This window comes from Lissotriton vulgaris, chromosome 5 (genome assembly GCF_964263255.1).
Source record: "Lissotriton vulgaris chromosome 5, aLisVul1.2, whole genome shotgun sequence".
NCBI classification, from domain to species: domain Eukaryota; kingdom Metazoa; phylum Chordata; class Amphibia; order Caudata; family Salamandridae; genus Lissotriton; species Lissotriton vulgaris.
In genome coordinates this window covers 1409524754-1409549289 of record NC_141693.1, presented here as the reverse complement: position 1 = coordinate 1409549289, position 24536 = coordinate 1409524754, and positions in this window count along the sequence as shown.

Here is a 24536-nt window from a genome sequence, read left to right as displayed (position 1 = left end):
AACAATGAAAAACAGGCATTAGAAAGAGCTCAACAGGAGCAAAAAAAAAATAATTACTTTTTGGGGCGTTTTGAGCACTTGTGGTTTTCGTATGCTCTGTTCATTAAATTCACACTCATCTCCCCATAACAAAGTAGTCCCCCACAATAAATACACACTATCTTTATGTGTGCAAAATTGGTCTGGATACTGGGGACCGTCTCCCTCGCCTCTGGTCCCGAAAGACTTTCCTGTGTCGAGGTGCTGGCCACAGGAGTTGGTGCGTTTTCGTGGAGGTGACGCACCTCAGCCACGCTGTAATTAATTGGATGCCACCTCTGCATGTGGCGATGCATAGTATAGTTTCCGTAACTATATTTTTTATCTGTGCCTCGGGACAGAACTCCTTTACATATGAGGCATGTCACATGTCGGGCATTGACCTTTTTTTGGCCTTCAGGGAAAGAAAAAAATTGCCAAATAAAATTGTCTTTGTGGTGGGATTGCCGGGGCTGTTCAGGCAAGAATTGTCTCTGCTGTTCTTCCTCTTCCTCTTCTTCCTCCTCTTCCTCAGGGTTGAGAAGGAACTGTGTAGGATGTCCTTCCTTCCTAGGAGGTTGTGGTGGTGGTGGGGGTCCACCAGCTGCAGCTACTATTGACGCCATCTCTTAATAATGAAAAACAGGTCTTCCTCTCACAAAGTTGAAAGTCAGAGTGGGCTTTCATAATTTGAGAAAATTACATAACCGATGACAATTCAAATGACATCACTGACAACATCACTGATATCATCATTCATGTGATAATATGATGAACCTCTTCAGACTCTAATATAACCTTAGATACACTCAGTGTAAACAGACACACAGATTGTCACTCATCCATGGAGTTACTCATACACCTAGTCAGTCATGCAATTAATCAATCACACCTCCATTTCCTCAACTATACAGTTATACACACCTTACTTATTCAAACATATTCTAACACATATTTACTCTCTTATACAATTACTGATACAAGTTTTCAATGATCCATGCAGCAAGTCACACATTCACTAGCTCTTATACACAGTAATTTATATATGTCAACTCTCACATGTACTGTGTTTTACATATGTACTTACTTTGACATGTAGCACTGAGATATCCATTGACTCACCAATACACTCATGCACACAGTCCACCACCCATACAGCTGTTTCCACATGCAGTTTTGAACCCATACATCTAGTGAATCAACTGTTCACACATCTATGCACAGAGTCACACACCTCCCAGACACCCACACACACACACACACACTCACTCTCCCATACAAATACTTGGGCAACCAATCAATAACCCATATAGTTACTCATATAGCTACTGATCAACACATGCAGCAGTTTACAAAACAACAGATATAATGATGCACAAATTAAGACCGTTTAAACACTAACCCATGCACTCAGTGAGACACATTTAATCACTCTCTCAAACAGTCAGTCATGCACCTACTAAATCCTTCATCCAGACACATACATTCACTCATTCTTCAATATGTAAGACATATTTTAACTTTACAGAAACATACAGTCAGTGGATGATGTCATCAGTGATGTCATTTGAGTTGTCATCAGTGATGTCATCAGTGATGTCACTGACCATGTCATGAATGATGTAATATGTGACATCATCAGCAGTGGATTGCGGGTGTGCGATATATAGTTAGTGCAACTAACTATATATGCGAATTTCAATGGTTTTGTGTGAGTAAAATAAGGTTTTGTAAATGCTAATTCCTAACTATATATGGTCTATAACCTATGTTTTTTTCAGTGAATATATATATATATATAGATATAGATATATACATATATATATTTATAGATATTTATATATATATATATATATATATATATATACCACAAAATAAGTTGCTGCCCCCAAAGGACGAGCCACCACACAGGGGATCACTAAGAAAATATTGAAGGTCAAAAAATCGACCTCCAAAAATATCTGAGCAATATTATCGATACCAAGAATATCGACATCCTATCTACAACATGCACAAAATATTGACTGGTAGCATTTAATGTATGGGCCCTGGGCACATGTGGTACCTCTTTGCTAGGGACATGCAAGTAAATTAAATATGTCAATTGGATGTAAGCCAATGTTACCATGTTTAAATGAGAAACCACAAGTACTTTAGCACTAGTTAACAGTGGCAGAGTGTGCAGAGCCCTAAAGCCAGGAAAAATGAAGTCAGCAAAAATAGGAAGACCGAAGGCAAAATGTTTAGGGAAAACTATGTCAAGGATGTCAGATCCAACAATGACCTAATCCACAAAGACCATCAAGTAATATTATAAAATATAGAAGTAAAGAATCATATAGTGAAGTACTACAGGTACTCAACACTTCTGATTATAGATCCCCTTTTTTGGCACATTTCTATTCCAAGAACCTCTCCCTAAGATACACCACTTCTACACATTATTCAGGGAGTCATGCACAGATGGAGATACACAGTTGGTGGGGCTGATCTCCCCAAGATATAAAATCCAGCACTAAAGACAATACGATTTTTGACAGCCTGGTGAGTAGAAAATCTATATTTTATTATTGACATGGAGGCGAACACTATGTAAATCTCTCTCTATTGCCAGCTCACATCAGCCAAATATAAAGATATGATGTCAGAACTCAACTGTAATAATTTATTAGAGTTGAGTTCTGATGTCACCATGCATGCTGCCAGAGCCTACAGCGAATGGGAAAGGCAGGATAGGTCATGGACTATAAAACAAAATATGGCTTTTCTTTCTTCTACTTTGTTTATATACCAATGACAAGCAGAAACAGGAATTTTACGGAAACTTTTTTATTTTTGCAGTCCTATGGTACTTGCATAAAAGTTAGAATCTTTCTGATTTAGAATCTTTCTCCATGTTTCTACACATTAAGAGCTACTGCACCTTTTTTAAAAACTGACTTGCATAAAACCAGTTCTAATATCTTTTTCTAACATATATATAGCACAGCTTTTCTGATGTGTTTCATTTTGCCCAAGATATTTGTTTTTTTCCTTATGTTTAGAAACATGCTCTCTCTTTCTTATTAAAAAGCTGTGCAACAAGCATTTAAGTATTTTGTGGAATAGGTGATGGCATGACTATGTATTATGAGGAATAACGTACTCCCTGCCGTATATTATATTTTATTGACAAATTGTAATACAGTTTCATCATTGATATTGTAAAAAACATTACATAATGAAATCATAACAATAATAATACATAAAACACCCAGGACACACATGATTAAAAAGCGCACCAATAAAAATGTGGTTAACAATTGTTATAAACATAAAATACATGAAGATCAAGTCAAGTCAGAGGGTTTTATTGACAGCACATATCACCCGGAGGTCTCAGAGCACTGAGCGAACTCCAATGAAGGCAGGAGGCCGGTAGATAAAAGGAGAAAGGCGATAAAAAAAGCCTGGGGGCATATTACCAAGCAATAGCGATAATTATCGCTATTGCTTGGTTAGAGACAAAAATTTTCCGCAGACCTGCGGCGATTTTTATCGCAGATAAACCTTGGTATCACCAAGGTTTATCGCAAATGCGATAAAAATCTGTGCAATGCATGAATATCGCTGAAAAGTCAGCGATATTCATGCATTACCGAGCTAATGCTCTTAGCCATGTTATCCACCTCCCATTGGATAACATGGCTAAGAACTGCTCAGGGCAGGTGTTAGCTTTTGGAGATATTTGCGCTAACACTAAGGGGCTGATTCAGATTCGGTAAAATGCCCTCCGAATAGCCGTACAGAGCTTTTTTCCTGTATGAATCGTATGCAGAACCGTACACATATGTACAATGTAGTACGATGTGCACCCAAACCAGTTCTCCATACGAATCGTACCGAAGACCGTACAACTCACTAATCCGTACGAATTGCATTCGGAACGTGCAGTACGCGATGTCCGTACGGATCGAAACTGCATTTTCCGACCCAGCAAGTACGAATCGTATCGACAACACTCCGTACAACTCTTTTTCTACGGGAGCTTAAAACGTCTGTAAAAGCAGATTTCGTTTCAAAATGCTTACAAAACCGACCCCCCCCCGGGTACGGTGCATCGGGGTATGGTGCGTACACCCCTGTGCGTACACCCCATGATCGTAGGTGTACGGACAGTAGGGTTACGGTTCGTACACCCCAAGGTCGTAGGTGTACGATGTGTACACCCTGTGCGTACACCCCTTGATTTTAGGGGTACGGTGCGTATGTGATAGTTTTGCCCTCCATACGAATTGCTCATACGCGACGTTTACCGTACGAATCACAAACTCATTCCCCGGTCCGGACTGTACTTTGCGGGTCGTATGGCATTTTTATGAATCGTGCGGTGCACTGTACGGGTCGATGTCATAGGATTTACCCTTCATTTTTGTACGGTTTGCAATGATTTGGACGTATTTTCTCGCAACGGATCATACTACGCGATTCGGACCGAGTCGTATGATTCATACGGAAACAGCTATGAATACGAATCGTCGTACGGATTTGTTTCCCGAATCGGAATCGACCCCTAAGTAAAAAAAAACAATATTTTTAACAACTTTATTTTTGCAAATGATCTTAATGATTTCAATATTATTTAAAACGATATTAATGACTTTGATATTGTTAAAAATTATGTTACTTATCTTAGACTCAATATTTTTTCATATGATGTTCTGACAGTCGTTATTTTTTTATTCCGATATTTTGTACACGATATACCCATATTGCAAGGACCCCATGCTCAGCACCATATATATATAGCCATCCCCTTACTTGAGACTTGTAAATTCCCACAGCTGGAAGGATTGGCATCCAAGTGGCTCTTTTAGCAATCCCGCATATAGCCCATGCTCTGTGTGACCACAATTGAGTCTTAAACCAGGGTGGAAGTTAAAAAACCACGTTCAAATGACTTATAATATATTACAATCATTCAATGTTTCTAATAAGCCCAACGGTAATTCTTGCTTTATTCTTCCCAGATAACATTTGGCCACATTTAAATCAATACCGTCCAGGCTTTTTGCCACCAGACGTTGTTCGCTTTAAATGCCTGGATGTTTGTTCTCCAGAATCGAACCTCTATCACGTTATTGATTTAAATGTGGCCACATTTCATCTGGACAGAATAAAGCAAGAATTACCGTTGGCCTTATTAGAAACATTGAATGGTTGTAATATACTATAAGTGATTTGAACGTGGTTTTTCAACTACCACCCTGATTTAAGGATATTCATTATCCCCATGTGAATATAACAGAAGGTTCTATATCTTGCAAAGAACAATTGTCCTGAGGATGGTCTAATGGACTGTTGCCACGCAGACCGAAACATCGACAGTCCCGTCAACTCCAAGAGAACTTTTAGTCTCTCTGGCAATATTTATCCATATCAAGTTAATATTTGCTTAATATTTTTCAGGAGCTGATGTCGGTTATGAATTGTATGTCTAAATTGATTTGTACATCTTTTCATAACGCTATTTGCTGATATCCTTTATGTTCCAATGTACCCTTCTCAAATGTAAGAAATTTAAATCAGATAAATTGATTTAATATGAACAGGTTTTTCCGTGTGCTTTGCTTTTTGTTCTTTTTAAAAGTGTATTCATAGTGGTTGTCTTTGGTGATACTGGAGAGTTTGATTATATATGACTGACTCAGATTTAATTTAGATAACAGATTATATTGAGAACAAGCGAAATCCCTTGTAGACACTCTTTTTTTTGCATTATTCATTGCCCAAGCCTACAAGGGCATATTGGGTACTCCATTTTCTAAAAACATAATTTCTTCTGGTCATTCGTAAATGAACCTTCCAAAAATTCAGTCCAAATAGCATTTTGCAATCCTGCTTATTTTGCTTTATGGAAGACTGATAGAAAGCACTACTTTCTGTTATATCTCGAGCAGCTCTCATTTTCATTGCTTCTAAAAGCCTAGTTTTACAGCTCTACATGACTTGTTAAACCACCCCTTTGAGGTGTCATTAGGTTGACTCAGGTCACTGTTTGTAAAAAAGTCATTAATATTTAAGAAGACTGCATTATGCTCCATCGGAATCAGTGCATTGTTTCCCCAGTTGTCAAATACAATCTTCATATGGGAGGCAAGAGTTAAATATAATTCCGAGACAGCATAGGGGGAGTAACTCACCACCTTCCACTGAGCATTTCTCTGATTGTTTGTGGTTTCTATCTGGTTCTGATGTACCTTCGACTCAGGAAGAAAAACCTTTGGAGTTGACTGCTTCAAATTAAGTACCAAAGGGTCGTGATCACTCTCGTCTTGCTCCAACACCATCATATCAATCATTTGACTCCAAAGTCTGATGTCCAAAAGGATGTAGTCAATGGAGCTACAGTATGACCCTCTTCTAAAGGTGGGAGCAGGGGGTTTGCCAGGAGATGAGCAGTCATGGCAAGCCTTGGAGACCTCGCATCAAGGTGAATTCCACAACTTGAAGATCTGCCCTATAGAGATTTCTCCTCAATAGTGAGGTAAGGTCAGGGATCCCCCTGTGCTGACAAGCTGGCACCCTGCCAAAAAACACCCCTGAAAGCTGCCTGATTCACAAAGGAACTACAAGAAGCGAGATGCTCCTGCAGATGCCTAGAGAAAACCTGGCGAAACCAGAAAACCACAGAAGCATGGTTCAACCACAAGAGCGCCCTGAAGGAACAGCACCAGCGCATAAGAGACACCAAACAGACCTTCATAAGATACAAAGTCCAGACCAACGCGACCAAAGCCAAGGAACTGTTCAACGTCATTCAACAGTTCGCAAAACCCACCTGCAAGGCCCCTGACATCACACCCTCCCAGGAATTATGCGACAAGCTCAGCTCCTACTTTCATCTGAACATCAAGGCCCTTTACGACAACTTCAGTGAACAAGCGCTGAACAACATCCCCCTACCTAATAAGACAACCATCACGTCCTGGGACACAACCACCATCGAGCACATCACCGCGACCATGAAGCAAACTCCCTCAGGAGTCCTGCCCACCCCATATCTTCCACAGGGCCACTGCCACCATTGCATCCAAACTAGGAAGGATGATTAACACCTCCCTCAGATCCCGCACCTGCCCGGACGAATGGAAACGAGTGGAGTTGAAACCCCTCCTCAGGAAACCTTTGGCAGACCCAAAGGACCTGAAAAACTACTGATCCATCTCCCTCCTCCCCTCCGCAGCCAAAGTCACCGAGAGTCTCGTGAACACCTAGCTGACCACCTTAATCAAAGAGAACTCTATCCTAGACACCTTCGAGTCGGGTTTCTGCAGCAATCACAGCACTGAGACCACCCTCCTTGCAGCCATGTATGATATTTGCATGCTACTAGACCAGGGACACACCTCAGCTCTCATCCTTGTAGACCTCTCCGCAGCCTTCGACACCGTCTCACACGGCACGCTCGCAACCCTACTCCATGACGCAGGGATACAGGGAACAGCCCTCAACTGGATCCAAGCCTTCCTCTCCGGTAGAACCCAGAGGATCAGACTCCCTCCCTTCCTCTCCGAACCCACTGACATCAACTGCGGAGTACCTCAAGGATCATTACTCAGCCCAACGTTCTTCGACATCTACATGGCCCCCCTCGCCACCTTCGTCAGACAGCATGGACTCAGCATCGTATCCTATGCTGACAACACCCAGCTCATCCTCGCACTCATGAAGAATCCCAAAGACACCAGACTCTGCTTCTAGGAAGGAATGAAGAACATGGCAGAACATAGCAGCCTGGATGAAGGACAGCAACCTGAAGCTCAACTCAGAGAAGACAGAAGTCCTCATCCTTGGACCCTGCACCTCCGCATAGGACAACACCTGCTGGCCCTCTGCCCTCGGGAACCCACCAACCCTACAGACCACACTTGGAACATCGGAATCATCCTTGACTCCTCCCTCTCCATGACCCATCAGCTCAACACCATCACATCCACCAGTTTCAACTACATTCGCATCCTCAGCAAGACCTTCAAATGGATCTGCCCCGAATGCAGAAAGACTGTCACCCACATACTCATAACCAGCAGACTGGACTACGGCAAAGCCCTCTACTCCGGAGTCAACAGAACTCTTCTACACAAACTCCAAACCATCCAGAACACCACAGCCAGATTCGTACTCGGGACACCGCGTCATGAGCACATGTAAATGTAATGTAAATGTATAGGCATTTATATAGCGCACTACTTACCCGGAGGGTCCCAAGGCGCTTCAACCGCTGTGAAACCCTTCCTGGCTTCCCTGAGAGATGGTCCCTTAATGGGTATCTCCAGGGTGAGACCAGGCATCCCCGGCGGTCTGGTGGGGCCGTTAGTGAAGATGAGGCAAGCTAATGCCCAGAGTTGCCGAGTGTGATCGCTGATCAGAGTGGGCACCGAGGCCAGAGAATTATCGAGTCCGCTGACCCTGGTCCAGAAACCTGCCACGCCGGGAATCGAACCCTGGTCCCGGGCCGTCCTCTGCTCTCGGGTCTGCTGCCTCTAACCAGTGAGCCACACATGACCCAACACCTACGAGGCCTCCACTGGCTACCCATTGAAAAGAAGATGACCTTCACACTCCTCACCCACGCCTACAAATGCCTCAACCACATCGAACCCAAATACCTCAACAACAGAGTATCATTCCACATACCCAAGAGAAACATCCGCTCCGCCGACCTCACCCTGGCAGAGGTCCCCTGCATCTGCAGACAAAGAACCGGCGGGAGAGCCTTCTCCTACATCACAGCCAAGACCTGGAACTAGCTCCCTGTGAACATCAGACACTCCCTGACCCTACACGTGTTAAGGAAGGACGTCAAGACCTGACTATTTGACTGATACAGAGCCGCTCCCCCCAGCACCTTGAGACCCTCATGATTGAGTAGCACGCTCTACAAAACCCTGATTGATTTATTGATTAATATTAAGTCCTTGGCACTTGGCATTAGTTCTTGAGCTATACCACTCTGTTCAAGGGAGAGAGAGAAATCTCCTGCCACAAGAACATCATAAGATTCTGAGTTGGCTGCCAATAATTTTCCATCAGATGGCCACATCTCCTGTTCTATATGCTAATCAATAGGAGAGGATTGGACTTCATGAAAGAAAAGAATCAATCCTTCTATATACAGAGAATCCAAATGCACTTCAATAACTGGAAATAATAAGGAGGTGAACTGTAATTTGAGCATCCCACCTAAATGGCACCCAGCAGAAGATCTGATAGTAGGAACACTGTAACTTTTGAATAAACTCAGATTCACTTGCTCCACCACCCATGTTTCCTGGAATTAAATAAAAAATGTCACAAATTTCACCGTCCTGCTCCCAGCAGAAGCGGTCGCTCCACACGCTGCTCCCTGCCTCACCTGGTATCGTAGCGATCTTGCCTTGCACCCACATCTGCTTGAGCCTGTATAATTATTTAATTTAGTTCGTAGCGCTAGATTGCCCCGCCTGCTTATGATTATTTATTAAATTGCCGAGGTTAATTTGATCGTAGCGCTTGATTGCCAAGGTGCGCTTGTACGACATTTGAACTTGTGCTGTGCTGCCTGCAGATTTATTTGTGCCTGATTGTGCCGGCGCCACTGCCATTTGCATCGCGCTATTTCCGATTGTGCCCCAGTCCTGTTTCGTTATTGGCTTGCTGCCATTTTGTTGTTGTTGTTGTGCCTCCCTGCCCTGATCTCCACCCCACTCCCGCCTCCCAGCTGACCCTCCCTCCCACAGATACTGACTACCCCGCTCTGCCGTGGTAACGCTGTGACCGTCCTGCTCCCAGCAGAAGCGGTCGCTCCACACGCTGTTCCCTGCCTCACCTGGTATCGTAGCGATCTCGCCTTGCACCCACAACTGCTTGAGCCTGTATAATTATTTAATTTAGTTCGAAGCGCTAGATTGCCCCGCCTGCTTATTATTATTTATTAAATTGCCGAGGTTAATTAGATCGTAGCGCTTGATTGCCAAGGTGCGCTTGTATAACATTTGAACTTGTGCTGTGCTGCCTGCAGATTTATTTGTGCCTGATTGTGCCAGGCCACTGCCATTTGCATCGCGCTATTTCCGATTGTGCCCCAGTCCTGTTTCGTTATTGGCTTGCTGCCATTTTGTTGTTGTTGTTGTGCCTCCCTTCCCTGATCTCCACCCCGCTCCCGCCTCCCAGCTGACCCTCCCTCGTCCCTCCCCTTCCACTATCCACATATGACAGATGCTTTTGCGCGCAGCGTTGACGTGCAGCGGACGCGTCCCATGCGCGCCGAAGGTGCGCCAAAGGTAAGCCCGTCTACGCCCGTCCGCGCCTGGACCACGCCCAGCGCCAGACCCCCTGGTCCACGCAAATCCCATTCCACCCACATAATATACGACGCCGCAACCCTCTCAGCACTTAACCCCAGCCCACTCCCTAACTGCTACCAAGCCACTCCAGGACACACCCATGGACCCTTCACCTGCCACTCCTGCAAGTTCGACTGCACCAGCACCCACACCAAATCCACAAACTCCAAACAGAGCTCGGACACTAACAACCTAAAGTGCTTCCTGCTCAACACCCGCTCAGTCCCCAGACACTCCATCGAACTCTGGAACCTACTCGACACTACATCGCCGGACGTCGCCTTCCTTACAGAAACATGGATGAACCCCTCTTCAGCCCCCGACATAGCCATAGCCATCCCGGACACCTACAAGATCATCCGAAAGGACCGCAACAACCAAACAGGAGGAGGCATCGCCATCGTCCATAAGAACACCATCCGCATCATGACCAGTTCCGATGATAACCTCGCTTCCGCCAAACACCTTCACTTCCAGATTTACACCGACCCCAAAACCACACTCAGAGGCACCCTCATCTACAGACCCGCAGGACCCCGCTCACAATTCAGTGAAGACTTCGCTGACTTCATCAGCCCACATGCCATCCCATCCGAGAACTACATTCTACTGGGAGACCTCAACTTCCACCTAGACAAGAAAAACGACAACAACACCACCACCCTTCTGGACAACATGGCCAATCTCGGACTCAAACAACTCGTTGACACCCCCACCCACTCCGCCGGACACACGCTTGACCCTATCTTCACCTCCAGCAAGCACATCTCCTTCGATCACACCACAGCTCTCCATTGGACGGACCACAGCTAGGTTCACTTCCACTACAAAAAATCCACGACCCATAAACCTCCACAACCTATTCCCCGAAGAATCTGGAACAAAATCACCACCGACCAGCTCTTCTCGTCGCTTCAACAAAACACCCCTGCCAATTCATCGGACCCAAACCAAGCAGCCACCAACCTCACACAATGGATCACCCACAGCGCAGATGAACTAGCACCCTTGAAAAACCATCTAATCAAGCAAGGTAACAAAAAAGCCCCCTGGTTCAACGATGACCTTAAGAAATCCAAGAAGTTCTGTCGGACTCTCGTGAAAACCTGCAGAAAAAATCCTACCACTGACAACCTGGCCTCCTTCAAGAACGCCACCCGCAAACACCACCAACTCATCCGATCCATCAAGAAATCTGCATTTAAGGATCGACTTGGCAACAATTCCCAAAACAGCAAGGAACTATTCAACATCGTCAAAGAATTCACTAACCCCTCCGCAGGCACCAAAGACATCACCCCCTTTCAAAACCTCTGCGACTCTCTATCATCATTCTTCCACAACAAAATCGCCGAAATACATAACAGCTTTCAAAACCAGTCCGAAGACCAGCCCATTCCACCCACCTCCACACCAAAACCCCCCTCTAACAACCTTTGCACCTGGAACCCAATCACCACTGAAGACACCATCCGCCTGATGATTCCATCCACTCAGGATCGCCAACCGACCCTTGTCCCCACCACATCTTCAACAAAGCAGACTCCATTATCGCACCCCATCTCCGAGACGTCATCAACTGCTCCCTCAACTCTGCCACCTTCCAGGAAAAATGGAAACATGCCGAACTCAGCGCCCTTCTGAAGAAACCCACGGCTGACCCAACCGAACTTAAGAACTACCGCCCCATCTCGCTCCTCCCATTCCCCGCCAAAGTCATCGAGAAAGCCGTCAACAGTCAGCTCGCCGCCTTTCTCGAATCCAACAAATCCCTCGACTCCTCTCAATCAGGCTTCCAAGCCAAACACAGCAACGAAACCGCCCTCATCGCAGCAACAGATGACATCCGAACACTACTGGACAACAGGACACAGTCGCTCTCATCTTACTTGACCTCTTCGCAGCCTTCGACACAGTCTGTCATAGCACCCTCATACAACGCCTCAGCAACATCGGAGTACAAGGAAAGGCATTAGACTGGATCATATCGTTCCTCTCCGGAAGAACCCAGAGAGTCCGCCTCCCCCTTTCAACTCAGAGGCCACCAAAGTCATCTGCGGCGTACCACAAGGATCATCACTCAGCCCCACCCTCTTCAACGTATACATGAGTCCCCTCGCTTCCATCGCGCGCCAACACAACCTCAACATCATCTCCTACGCAGACGACACCCAGCTGATCCTCTCCCTCACAAAAGACCCAAACACCACCAAAACCAACCTTCACGAAGGAATGAAAGAAGTAGCCGAATGGATGAAGATCAGCCGTTTAAAACTAAACTCGGACAAAACAGAAGTCCTCATCTTAGGACCATCCCCCTCTGCCTGGGACGACTCATGGTGGCCACCGGCCCTCGGAACCGCACCCATACCTACGGACCATGCACGTAACCTGGGCTTCATTCTAGACTCCTCCCTCTCGATTACCAGACAAGTCAACGCCGTCTTATCATCCTGCTTCAACATCCTACGAATGCTCAAAAAAATCTTCCGTTGGATCCCCACCAAAACAAGAAAGACAGTCACCCACGCACTAGTCACAAGCCGATTGGATTACGCCAACACCCTTTACGCAGGAACCACAGCCAAACTACAGAAAAAACTCCAACGCATCCAAAACGCCTCAGCCCGACTCATTTTGGACATCCCTCGGAAAGCTCACATTTCAGACCACCTGAAAGACCTCCATTGGCTCCTCGTCAACAAGAGAATAACGTTCTGTCTCCTCACCCACGCACACAAAGCCCTCTATGACCTAGGACCCGAATGCCTCAACACGCGTCTATCCTTCTACACCCCCTCCAGCCAACTACGATCGTCCAATCAAGCCCTCGCCACAATTCCTCGCATTCACAGATCCACCATGGGGGGAAGATCATTCTCTTACTTAGCGGCTAAAACCTGGAATTCTCTCCCCACCCACCTCCGCCTCACTCAGAACCACCTCTCTTTCAGAAAGCAACTAAAAACCTGGATATTCGATAAGTAAATTCACATCCATCTCTCAAGCGCCTTGAGACCCTCTGGGTGAGTAGTGCGCTATACAAATTCCTGAACTTGAACTTGAACAACTATCAATGTACTTTCCCCAATTGGGGTGACATATATTGCCCCTAACACCTGCAATGTTCCAGCTCAAAATACTTGGCTGCGAGGATAAGTGCCAGACGGTAAATCATTAATATCTACATCACCGGTCAATGAATGATCCACTAATCCAACAGGAGACAGTTAAAACCTTGCCTTCTGAGAACAAAATCTATAAACACTAGTAGGTAAGAGACTAGTCTCACAATCGGGCACTAGCAGAAATAATTTACTTTGGGGTATTATTTTAGGTGCTCAGTCTATAAGGGGAAACCTGTCTCTTGATGTGCCATGGATAATAAGGTTGCAGGATTTACTTCATGGTGCAGCCAATCAACCTGGGAGAGAAAGGATGAGCCTCCCATTGTGGTAAAAAGATTCAGGTGAAAGCCAATTCTGCCAACACTGCGGCCCACAGGTTTCAATGGGGGCAATTGTGGGACAGTCATCTGCCATTCCTTCAAACGGAGTGGCAGTGCCTCGGAGAAGTCCAGCGGGAAAAGAGAAATATTGGGTCCTAAATCAGCTAATTGAGTGCAGTTGGTCAATAGTTTTTTGCAATATTAGGATACTTAAATTTAACAATGACACAGTCGTCTTCTAAGCTCTTACTCTTTACGCAGTGCCAACCCATCCCACCTGTCTGACCATCAAATTATTACATGAATCCAAATGAGATAGGCCAGCATGAGGGTGCAGCCAGTGTGAAACCTTATTTTTTATTGAGAAAATTACTCCTCTGCACCAGAAGCTCAGCAGGGCATGCTTGACATCAGAATCAGATATGGGCATGCATCAGGATCAGGTTAATTGATATCAGTTTAGGCTCAGTGGTCGGCCCACCCTTCTACATGTCGATGTCCCCCAAAACCCTCCTTTTCCCCTCCCTCTTTCCCTTTTCTGACTCTATGGTGGTATTTCTACTCTTGCCTGCTTGCATGAAGACACATGTCAATTGACTGACATGCTTGTTGAAGGATAGCTTCCTGCATACTCAGCAGGGGTAATCTCTGCTATGGATGGTATGCATGGTGTGTGGGAGAAGATAGGTGGCACCACTACCTGATGTTGCATGGCATAGAAGGAGTCCATCTTGCGAAGCTTTAGTTCGATTGCACCCAAACTTTTGGAAATTGGCTCCAGCTTGTCCAACAAAGTGTCTATGAATCTATAGCATAGGTCCTTAATTTGCTCAATTAAGTTTCCTTTTCTACCACTTATGTGGAACTACTAAGGGAAGGACTGGGAAGCACACAACCTCTTTGATTTGATGACTATTTCAGTTCTCTTCTTTTTACCGAATGTACCCCTAGTTGCATTGCCTCGTAGTTGAGGCTGGAGTTGTTGTTCCTCCTACTCCACAATAGGGTCACTAGCAGGTCTTTAGTGCACGCTCCCAAACTCAGAGAGTTAGGTGTGGAACTTTTGTTAATGGGCTGCGTGGCCGGAGAGGCCAGGGGTGCACATAAGGGGTGGGGGGAGAAATCGATAGGTGACTTCAGCTAACTCAATTCCTTGCTTTTATAAAATATTTCCATCAACATCCATAAAGAAGAAAGGGTCCAACTGGGACCCCTTCCCTTTTGAGAATCGTTACCACCACCCTTGAGGTGTCGGTAAAACATGACTTTTTTGCCACTCTAATTTGGTCACAAAACATTCATACATACCACTGCAAATCAGTATTAGAAAGGTACACCCTAAACACGCCCATCCAAATACCAATTCGCAAAACCAAATTTCAATTCAGTAACAGGTTACGTAATCGCAAATTGGATTTTGTACATTCTGCAAATTGGGCCGTTTGCAAACCTCAAAAATGGTACTGTAAGTATGGCCCTAAGTTTGTCTTCACTTTGCTTAGTGTCATCAGGGATGAAGTATACTTGACATCACTTTTTTTGAGATGCGGTCAGTGGCAAAGGTCATGTAATGTTTGTTTCTCCTGATAATATAGAGGAAAGCACCTGAGAATACATTATGGGTTTGAGCCTTTGTTGGAGGCCAAATTTTGCTCGACTTGGTTTGATTTATACAGTCATTTATTATACTTTTTTGTACTTTTTTGTAGTGTCTTCTGCAACAGTGATACCAGTTATCCTTCTGTATTACTTGACTCATTCATTATGTAAATAAGCAAATACGTATTGTACTAGACACTTTATAATGACAGACACATTCATTAAATGAATTTATAAATAAAACATTTTTTTCAATTCCTTATTCATTACGTGCAACTCAAGGCATTGGCGACATGAAAAATAAATGCATCGAACATATATTTTTTTCCTATGATAATCTAGTTGCAGACGCAGAGGTTATTTTAAAGGCCTTATGTACTGCAAGTCTGAATTTCTAATACCTACAACTAAAGTATATCATTGGTGAATGCAAAGGTCTAAATTGTAGTACTTGCCCAGTCACCTAGCAACAGAAGATTGCGAAGAAGCCTTTTGACCATGAGAAGTGGCTATTAATATGATCAAAGTGAGGTGGAGTAGTGTTCTCTCTTAAGTTGAAATGAAGCGCTGTGGATACTGTGCGGTTTCAATCAACAGAGACTGATGCTCTGTGCTGATAAAAGTGAAATGTTTTGTGCGTGCAAGCATGCATCATATCAGGGCTCAAATCGCATTGATACACTTTTTACTCTGCCTTAAAATGGCTTTTTAATCTATTACTATCATTCGAACATATTTAAAATATGCAAGGGCGTATATCCATATGTCTACCATAGATCTGTCTATTCTGGAAGGATATTTTGTGAAAAGATATGGATTTTTTTGTTGCTCCATTTTTCAGATTTCTCCCTTTTAAAATATCCCTATTTGGGATGAAGGTCTACGGACAGAAAATAATCTTCCTCCTTCTTTTTGAACAACCTTATTTTCATATTAAAAAAAAAAACACAGAAAAAGACAATTACAGAGCCTCTGAAATAAGTGACAGCATTTTGACAGGAAACATTTATTATAAAGCTGGCAAGCTTTTAGATTTACATCAGAAGCTCACACCGGTGGTACAGAGTCAAAAAGGATTCAGGGCAACAATCGTATCGCTGAATCACATGACAGAATTGTAATGATCGCTTAAATACTTTTGATTCCCTGTCTTCCCTTTGTGGAGAAGATAAGTCACAGAGCTGTGAGCACCAAAGTATATCAGACAATACTGCTGGGTCACCCCCCCCCCCCAACCCCCATCACCTGGGTTCTTCTCGTTTGCTTAAGGGAAGGAAGACATTCTCTGACAAATGTAAAAACTTTATCGTGTACAATAGCTGACAGTTTTTCCTTTGTGACGATATTCGACACTTTACATCACCACATTTCAGGATTGGTTAGCTGTTCTAACAAAAGCCACTAATAGGAAGGGAGACATCAGTTTCGCCAGGGGCGTTGTTAATGGAAAGATGCGACGTCCCCGGGGTCCCCCAAAAATAGAACCAACAGCTGAGGAGGAGCTTTAATATGGAACGAGAGCTGGCACACAAATGTTTGATATATATACAGGACCCCCAAACATGAAGAAGAGTGACCCTCTCCCCGTACCCTTTCCAACACAATTCTGACCCCCAAAAAATCCCCTTCTTTCTTGAAAGGGGTGAATTCCATCTTGTAATGTGAATGCAAACTGATCATTTGACTGCTTCCTGCAAACCACAGACCGAGAGTCCCCAAGAATCTCCACCCCTAAGTATATCTGCCAATTCGATACATATTTGTGTTTTGATTGAGGTTTTAAGGCTTGGATATATCTGTATAATGGGGTAATGCCATTGCGCCTGACCCTATTTGTGAACTCAGTCAACAGGTGTGTTTGTTACCAACAGAGCTTTTCTTTGGTTCTTGCCTTGAAGTCCCATGCAACACCTGGGTGACGAGGAATCCTCTAATCTAGAGAGGTTGAAGCCGTCTGCTATAGTTTCAGGGGAAAGCAGGTCTCAAGCTTCAAAGAACTCTCCCAACAGTGATGGTCTGCAAGAGTTCCACCCATGGAAGCGTCAATCAGACATGCCTGTTGGCAAGTGTGGAATATATATGATGGTAGTCAAGTGAGATGGGTAAGTCATTGAACCCTTCTTGCACACTGCTGCTGTCAGTACTCTTGCGTCACTGAAGAGGGCTGGAGAAGTGTATACACCTTTTGGTTCAGCTGAAAAAGGGAGCCATAGTACGTAATGGATTTGGGATCTTGATAACTCTCCCTCTGCTTGTATCCATGCTTTTTCATTTTGCTTGCGATTTCTGTTTAATGTTGGATGAATCTTGGATGCACATACTTGCTTCTGGGAAAATCAGTGAGCCAAAACTGTTGCCTTTGTGACTCTCTGTATTACGTCTCTTTCTAGACTTGGTCCTTTCTGCAGAGTCTCCTAAGAATTTTGCCTTCCCTTGCTTTTTTTTGCTGACACCAATTTTCTTGGCTTCTGTGACTCTTTTTCTCTGCTAATCAGTGAGTGGTAAAGTGATTGTGCTTTCTGAAATTGACCTACACCTGATTGGTTCATTTAATTTACTTGTTAGCACAGTGCTAAGCGCAAGTTTATTTAATCACTTTTGCGTTTCAACCTGACACGGATTGTGTTTATTATTTGATTGGGGCTTCACCCCTCTCAACTAATAACCCAATTTCTTGCATCACTCCATATGAATTTTAGCATATTTTCCTAAGTGTGAGCCAGAGTCAATGGATGGAACTGAAGTGGCATATTCGGGGTGACATATAACAACTAAGGGATAACATTCTTCTTTAAGCTCCATCCATGAAATTTCAGGTTGACCCCAGTGATACATGCCTTTGAATTGAGTCTGGAGGAGAGGGAGAATGTTGCAATTATAAAGCGCCCAGGACCACTTTCGAAGGAACACACCTAAATGTTTAATTAGAGTGCCAGCATAGGTACAGCCTGCTTCTGTTAACTAATTTTAAATACTTTTATACGGATCTGCTATACCCAATCCTTGGGATTTCGAATATTTAATTTAGAAATGTAAAATTTCTATCAAGTGCAATTTGTAGGGCTTATAGTAAAGATTCTGGCTCACAAACAAAGCACAGGAGGTTGTTGGTGAATAACACTAGTTTATGCTTACCCTACCAAGCTGCCATTGATGTTTGGAACCTGCAGAATTCGATGGATTAGTGGTTCCATTGAGACTCGAAACATGCAGGGGACAGGGGCCACACTTGTTCACCTGGAAATAGGCCCGGCAGGTCTGTGGAGACTTTTAACTAAAATAGAGGAAACTATTTTCACATCACAATTTAAAAGTGTGTTTGGATGATATGGCCCGCCTATTTTTTCTGGCTTCAGCATGAGGGATAAGTGGGAAACCAGAATGTAATCAGTGACTGATCGTGATGTTAGACAGAAGTTAAATACTTTCCTTAAGAGGTTAATATGTTTATTTTTTTATAAAAGAAGGTCAGGAACTCATCTGACACTGGGGTTATAAAGCTAGTGATACTTTTATTAGATTATTGCACCTCTTCCAGTGTTTTTGCCTTTACTAGTGCCACAAAATCCTCTTGTAAGTCTGGAAAGGTGTGGACTCGAATAAATAACGATCTCGCTTTTTGGGGTCTAGGAGTTGATGACTCAGAGTAAATATATGGCATCACTCTGGTGAAGGTTTGTTCATTGACCTCAGTGTCCTGCATTTGCCAGATGTGGTTTCAAAATCTAATGTGGCTTAATTTGTATGCTAGCAATCTGTCGGCTTATCACCCTTTTCATAGTATTTTCTTTAATATAAAAAAAGTTCAGAGGCATTTCTTTCATGGCCAGTTGCTGTTATTGCTCACGGATTCTGAATGACGCCCTAAATGTGAGAGCTGCGCTCCCCTGTTTTTGCTGTTGTTTAGCTTAGGAGAGTTGGGACTTTGGCTTTCTTTTTTTTTGCTTAGCAAAGTGGTGAAAGGTGGCCATATCCAGGATTAGTTCTCCCCTGATTACCTCCTTTGCAGTGTTCCACAGGGTGGACTCGGATACCTGACCATTCCTATTTTCTTCAAAGTATTTTTCAGTTACCTCTTAGATGTTATCTCGTGTTGTTAGATCTCGCATTGTTAGATCGCGTAAGACTATTTTGTTAAGCAACCAAAGATGCGGCCACACTTGGGAATGGGATGATTGGGACCTTACTACTATACTAGAATCTGCAATGATGGATTGAAGAGCCCCAGAAACAAGTAACGAGGAAGAGATCTTGGTTTATTCCCACAGGAGCATGGTGTGACAGTGGGCGCATGTCCTAAAAGTGAAGGATGTCCTGCTCCGTACATGATAACCTGTAAAGATAAGAACTAAGACCACAAAGAAGGAAAACGTTCCGAACCTGGACGTAGCCCTCCAACCCAACTAGATACCCTAGGCCAAAGCCAATATATCAACATCTAGGAAGTCTTTAAATTACCAAATAAGTGCTAGGGATAGCTGCCCAGAATGAGAAAGGCCCCACCACAACACAATAGTAGTCATAGTAAAATCACATAATGTCAGCATTTTATGGATATCAAGTGATGGAGCTAGGATCGTTGGACCATGAGGGGTGCAGATATAGTTTGTCTGCTTTCATCAGACGACAGAGGATGCCCTTATTATTCTTCTTCTTATCAGCAAAGACGGTGGCTTTCTTTGCATACTGCAGAGCATTTTTGAAGTCGCCATTCCTTGCCAACTCCTCCACAGGAGGGCACCCCCAGTGGCATTACTTCAGTCTGTCTAGTATCTCTCAGCTTCCCGGGCTTCTTTCACTGCTAAATATTTGCTTTTGACAGAGAAGTGCAGACGGAAAGGGTAGCCCCACTTATACAGGGTTTTTCCAGTTTGAGATGGGTGGGCACATTTTTTAATTCCCTTCACTTAGTCAAAGTATAAGAGGAAACATATTGAAAAAATATGATTGTATTGCTCCTAAAAATCATAGCTATTTGTCTACAGGCCTCAATTAAGATATGTTTCTTCTCCTCAAGGTGTAGATGCGTGTCAACACACTGGGTGTAAAGTTGTTTCTGTGTTGAAAAGCTGTGATAACTCTATGGGTGTGATCAAGGGGTTTGTCTATTAGACAGTTGAGCAATTAGGCAAAGAGTGCCTGGATGTAATATTCAAGCTCCTAATTTATGCCCCAAATGCCATGATCAATTTTCAATGTCATGCTTTTTTTCTATTACCATCGGATGATCTTGTTCAAGGGAACTATGTCTGTGGGTGTACTCATCTTTTTTATGCACTTGTTCTGCTAGGTTGCCTTCCACCTAGTCAAGTCTCACTTCAGCCCATTGAAGGGAGTAGTCAATTTTGAAGAGTTTTACAGGAAAATGTTGCTTTACGGACGTTATTTCTTTTCTGAATTCTTGGAGGCTGTTGCCACTTCTCTTTGTGTATGAGTTCTTTGCCAGTGAGGTACGCAAGGCTACTCAGGTGGAAGTATTCTCACCTGCTTCTTGAATGTGGATTTGCACTGGGCACTTAGGGGCAGATTTACAAGCCCCTTGCGCCACTTTTGCGTCACTTTTAACATGGGAAAAGTGACGCAAAAGTGGCGCAAGGGGCTTGTAAATCTGCCCCTTAGTCTTCAGGTAGCTCTCCCGGCACTAGGTTCAGGGCCTGGAGAGATGTTGGAGAGGAAGCATGGGCCTTGTCAAGCTTTCGAGGGCAGCAGGCATAATGTGTCACTATTATTCATTTTCAAGGGGTCCCTTTCACAAACAAAGACATCCCACCCCGCTGTTCTTATTTACTGAGAGGGAAGGGATTACCTTCACTCTGAGCAGTGGTGTTGATCATTACTCGGTCCCCTACTTCTCCTCCTACCTTGTGCCGCCAATGTCAAGCTTGCAGTGACCTTTTATGACACGTTATACTGTGAGGGCGCCGCTCTCCTCCGGTGTCGCTTCGCACAGCACCACTCCCATCGGCCATCTGGGCATTGGCGATTCAGGGCTCCCAGCTCCTCCGCCTCAGAAATGGTGTCCTCGAAGCTCACCGCCACCACCACCTAAAATAAACAGCTCCGGCAGTGGCACCTCTTGATTTGTTCCATGGGTCAGATTTGGGCAGAATTATTCAAGTCTTGAGTTTGGAATGGGGTCAAACTGTGGAGCTCAGTTGAGATGCGTCCCCACCTTGGACCTGCCTACTTTCTATTTCTACTTCAAAATCATTCTCATGAAGAAACCAAACTGTTGACATACTTGTGTGTATTTTATTTACTGGCATTCCTGAAATGTTCATTCTTCTCAATGTATGTCCAAATCTTAAACTGACAACTTTATGTCATGGAACGCATCATGTCAGTTGTATCACGTGACTACAGACAGAAAGTACGATTTATTATCGAGGTATTTACATTTTCTGCCAGGCTTCAAGGATCAATTAAAGTAAATGAATATAACTGTTTGACATTATATGGTCTCTTGTCTACACAAAGATAAGCAGAAACAACAATGTATTGTAGTGCTTTGATTTTGCGCTATTGGAACATAGCTCCTTTTTGCAGGTGTGATATCGGAATCTTTATTTTGAAGATTAAAGGACCGTCTTTTGCAGCACGCTATAGTTTTAAAATAATTCCTACCAAGAAGATCATGATAAACCCATCGAGCCTGCAGATGAAGCTACGACCTGGTGAGGTAATCCTAAAAAAACATATAACCATGGAAAAATCAAGTGTTTGAGCAAGATCGGTTTCTTTATTTACTTTTTGACTGAGCAAGTTGTCAGACCATAATGGTTTCTGTGCAATTACTTCAGAATGCTAGTATGGATCAGAATAATTAAAGCTGCCATACTGAGAAAGTCAAGTTCAGTCAAGGCAGCGCCGAAATTAAAAATTCTTGCTCCATTCTCTTGAATATTGAGTTAATATATAGGCAAGACTGAAAAATTACATTTTCACCTTCTCCTTGAATGTAATAAAAGTGGGGTCAAATGTCAGGATTGGGATCAGAGCATTACACAACCTCTAAGTCCATGGGCCTTCTTTCCATGTCTTTGACATTTTTATAATATTTAGGAGACCAGATTGGAAAGGGGAGACCGCTCGGTCCCCCCGAACGTATGGATGGGTGCCCCGATCCCCCGGGAAACCATTGTGGGCGGGGGGCGTGTCCTGGCTGGTATGCCCGAAGCGGCGTGGCCGGAACACGCTCCTCCCGCTCAGAAGGGGTTGTCCTAAACACCCGCCAGGAAGTCCGTGCACTGATGGGCGTGCTTGAGGCGGGGCCGCGCCCTCCCGCAGCTGGATAAATAGTGCGGGAATCCAACGAAGCATCCTCTTGTTCCTGTGCTCTGAAGGCTGCACCACTCGTCGCTCCTGAGCCCCAAAGGGAACAAGCTGCACTTTTTGACCCACCCACCAGCCCCTTGTTGCAGAGTTCTGAAATAAAGAAATATCGTTGGTGTTATTTGATGTAATAAAAATGTATGACAGTCCTTTCTTGCATCATGATCGTATGACGAGGTATGCATGCAATTGAATACTTGCTTATAGGACATTTTCTCCTTTGTAGAGATGTAAAGGAATGGATTCAATATAGTTTGTGTTTTGCTTTAGGACCTTTTTTCCCTTTCTAGCAATGTAAAGTCTGGAATTATTAAACTGTTGCACATTTAGGCATAGTTTTCTTTCCTTTAGTAGGTAAAACGATTGTCGTATTTATACTTTGGTCGGGCGGTAAGGTCATGATCGGTGAGCAGTGATTTCAAGGTCCCTAGGGGGGGCGCCACCCATTATGGATGGGAGCGCCCGGGCGAGGCGGCCATTGGCCCCTTCCACGGGGGGGCGGCACCCACTACGGATGGGTCGCCCAGGGGGAGACGGCCATAGGCCCCTCCCAGGGGGAGTCGGCTATATGCCCCTCCCACAAATTTCCCGGGGGCCGGATATCCGCTCTGGCGGAAGAGAGCGTCCTTCTTACGGATACCTCGCACACGAACTCAGACGACCTTAAGATGGCATCGAGTGAAAGGGGGCCCCCACGACAAGGGAAGTTACAGTTGGCTGCGAGGGTAAAGTCCTCTGCGCATGCGCCACTCACACCGTGAGGGCGGGAAGTTGGTGATAGGGATCTGACACCGGTTAAGACCTTGCCGTTGGCCCCTAATGTTAGGTTGTACAAATTCAAAAATGAAATGTATTTATCAGGATGCTAGACTCGGCTAGGAAATCTTTGTATTAGAGATTTGTTAAGGTTAGCCTGGAAAACCTGTCTTCATCAAGATGTAATTAAAGTTGAATTTGTACATGATTCATGAAACGTTTTGATTTAAAGTTTTAAATTTTGTTTCATATTTTAATAAATACGTCCAGGGGGGTCGTGAGGCCCCCCGCCTTCCAAAAGTTCAAATCTGTGTCTGTCTCCTCCCATGGAGAATTGGTGTTGAGAGGGGTGGCGGGCATCCCGGCCCATATTGTTGTTGCTGATCTTAATGACCTAAAATTTAAGGCCCAAAGGCGGTCGCAGGTTTCTGTAGGTTTGTTGGCCCATTCCCCCAGTAAGCACTAAAACATTTTTGCAAAGGTCAGATCACGAATCTAAACTTCATGTTTTCCTATTAAGTTATGGCTAGAGAGGAGCCTCATGGTCTAGCGTGTGTGTGGTAAGTATGGGCGAGTTTTGCGGATCTGTGGTCCGCGAATTCGCGTGACATTGCAAAAAAGTCTGAAAATGTTAGGACTTTCCCGCGACATCGCGGATTTATTTGCGATTTCCATCTACTCAACTGGAGTACTTTCTACTGGCTAATCAGTAAGTGCTACCTCGTTGGGTAAATGTATAGTGCTTTTCCTACACTGCAGTTACGTAAAGGGCCAGAAGATTTGTCTCCACTGACCATGTGTGCCTGTAACTTTTCCACAGCGCCAAAAGGCACCTAGGTCCATTGTTCATCCTAGTTGGGAAAGGGCGGGAAGACGTTTGATACCACTAGTGTGTGGTGCGGGGCTTCTATCCGTGTCAACATGCCTCTTGTGTATAAAGGGTCAGAGAGCAAGCAGGGCAGCAGGTGAGAAGAAAGCAGCCTCCTGGTCACAGGAACGGGGATTGCGCTCGATAA